We start from the raw sequence: 2496 nt of genomic DNA, 5'->3' as shown, positions 1-2496 counted from the left end.
GATTCTATGAATAAGGGGAGGAGTGTATACACACACACATATACACACACCCTTTATACACTCATAGTATAAAGAATAGTATATATACATATGCACATATATGTACATATATATACTGTATATGTTATAAACGTATATAACATATACACTTGTTTAAAGCTTTGGCATCAGGCAAGTCTGAGTTGAAATCAGACCTCTGCTATGTGACATTCAGTTGCATCCCCCTCTGACACTTATGGTGCCTGTGTCATAGGACTGGGGTGAGAATTAAAGCATTTCGCTCATGGTAGGACCCTCCATACGTGGAGACCACTGTTATCACAATAAAGGTACACAGAGGTGTGGGAGTGAAAAGGAGGAATCATTATAAAAGGTAATTTATAACTTATCTTTGATATCTATCTATAGAGATATGCATGTAACAGCAGATTCTGAGCAATTACTTCAAAGGAGAGATCAAGGGCAAGGCGGGCAGGGCAGCGTTTGAGTGGGGCCTTGAAGCATGAGTAGAATTCCAGTAGCTGGGGAGAGGGGAGGGCATTCCTAGCCAAGGAAAAGGCAGGGCAAAGGGTGTGAGATGGGAATGTACCTGCTGTGTTCCAGGAACCTCAGATGATTTAGTGTGGTCGGAATGCGGGGCTCACCAAGGGCTGCAGGAGAAGAGGAAGTCAGAGAGGTGAGGGACAAGGGACCTTTGGAAAACCTAGTTCCTGTGTTCTTTGCATTGGCCTTAAACTTCTCTTCCTATAACTCCTGTATTGGTCCTGATGCTGCCCTCTGGGGTGCTTGCACAGAGCGAGTCTTCCCTCTTTCTCCCGACAAGCCCTTCAAACCTTAGATTTCCTGGAATCCCTAACCCGTGTCTCAAACATACCCGGTACTTTCATGCGACCCTCAGGAGACCTGGCTTTTAGAACCTGTGCTCCTGTGCCTTCCAGGTCATATTTTTTTTTTTCTGCTCTGCACTCCCTCTTTTAAATGAATGGCTTCTGGATTAAAATTTCTTTATTAGGAAAAATTTCTAGCATATACAAAACTAGAGACGATAGCTTATGAACTCCTGCACGCTCATCAATAAGTTCCCACAACTATGATTTTTTTTTTTTTTTTTTTTTTTTTTTTTGCGGTACGCGGGCCTCTCACTGTTGTGGCCTCTCCCGTTGTGGAGCACAGGCTCCGGACGCGCAGGCTCAGCGGCCATGGCTCACGGGCCCAGCCGCTCCGCGGCATGTGGGATCTTCCCGGACCGGGGCACGAACCCGTGTCCCCTGCATCGGCAGGCGGACTCCCAACCACTGCGCCACCAGGGAAGCCCAACTATGATTATTTTTGCCAGTCAAGTTTTCTCTGTTCTCTCCTCCTCTGTTTTGTTTGTGTGTTTGTTTGCTGAAGTAGTTTGAAGCAAATCCCAAACATTACATCTTTTCATCCATAAGACTTTAGTATGCATCACTAACAAAAAAGGGATGTTAAAAAACCTGACCATGTTATTTTGACAATCAACACAATTAACAGAAAATTTCAATATCCTCTCTTACTCATGTTCAGAGTTCCTTGCTTGTATTCGAGATTTTATGATTAAAAAAATCAAGATCCAGAAAAGATTCATATACTGCATTTGCTTATTATATCTCTTGTTTCTTTTACTGTTTAACAATTCCTCCCCTGTCTTTTCCATGCTACAGATTTGTTGGAGAAACACAATCATTTGTTCTGTTGACTATCTCATATCCTGAATATGACTGATTGCTTCTTCCTGGTATTTAATTTAATTTATTCTTCTATTGTCTATACTTCCTGAAATAGGTAGTTAAGTCTACAGTATAATTGGAGTCAAGTTCTTTTTTTTTTTTTCTTTTTTAGGGGAGAACAATTCACAAATGCTGGTGTGTGCTCCCCACTACCTAATGTTTAGGATCACACAGTGGAGTGTTGTTCCACTGTTAAATGTGGTGGAAACTGATGGAGGTTTAGATGGTGTCAGTCTGATCTCTCTATATCACTTATATGTGGAATCTAAAAAGATGATACCAATGAACTTATTTACCAAACAAAAATAGACTCACAGATGTGGAAAACAACCTTATGGTTACCAAAGGGGAAAGGGAGGGGGAGGGATAAATTGGGAGTTTGGGATTAACATATACACACTACTATATATAAAATAGATAAACAACAAGGACTTACTGTTTAGCACAGGGAACTATATTCATAATAACCTATAACGGAAAAGAATCGGAAAAAGGATATATTTATAACTGAATCACTTTACTATATACCTGAAACTAACACAACTTTGTAAATCAACTATACTTCAATTAAAATATATATATTTATAAAGAAAAGATAGTCATCAAAATTGCTGTAAAGATCTGAGCCTGAGCAACTGGAAGAAAGGTGTTGCCATGTGCTGAGGAGAAAGGCTGAGAAAGAAGCAGGTTTGGGGCGGGGAGTGAATAGAGTTTTTTTTTAGACGTGTTATGTTAAGTTTGAGAG

The sequence above is a fragment of the Mesoplodon mirus genome, assembly GCF_964341445.2.
Source record: "Mesoplodon mirus genome assembly, chromosome: 11".
NCBI classification, from domain to species: Eukaryota; Metazoa; Chordata; class Mammalia; order Artiodactyla; family Ziphiidae; genus Mesoplodon; species Mesoplodon mirus.
The sequence above is the reverse complement of the archived record's forward strand: the minus strand, read 5'-3'. Positions refer to the sequence as shown.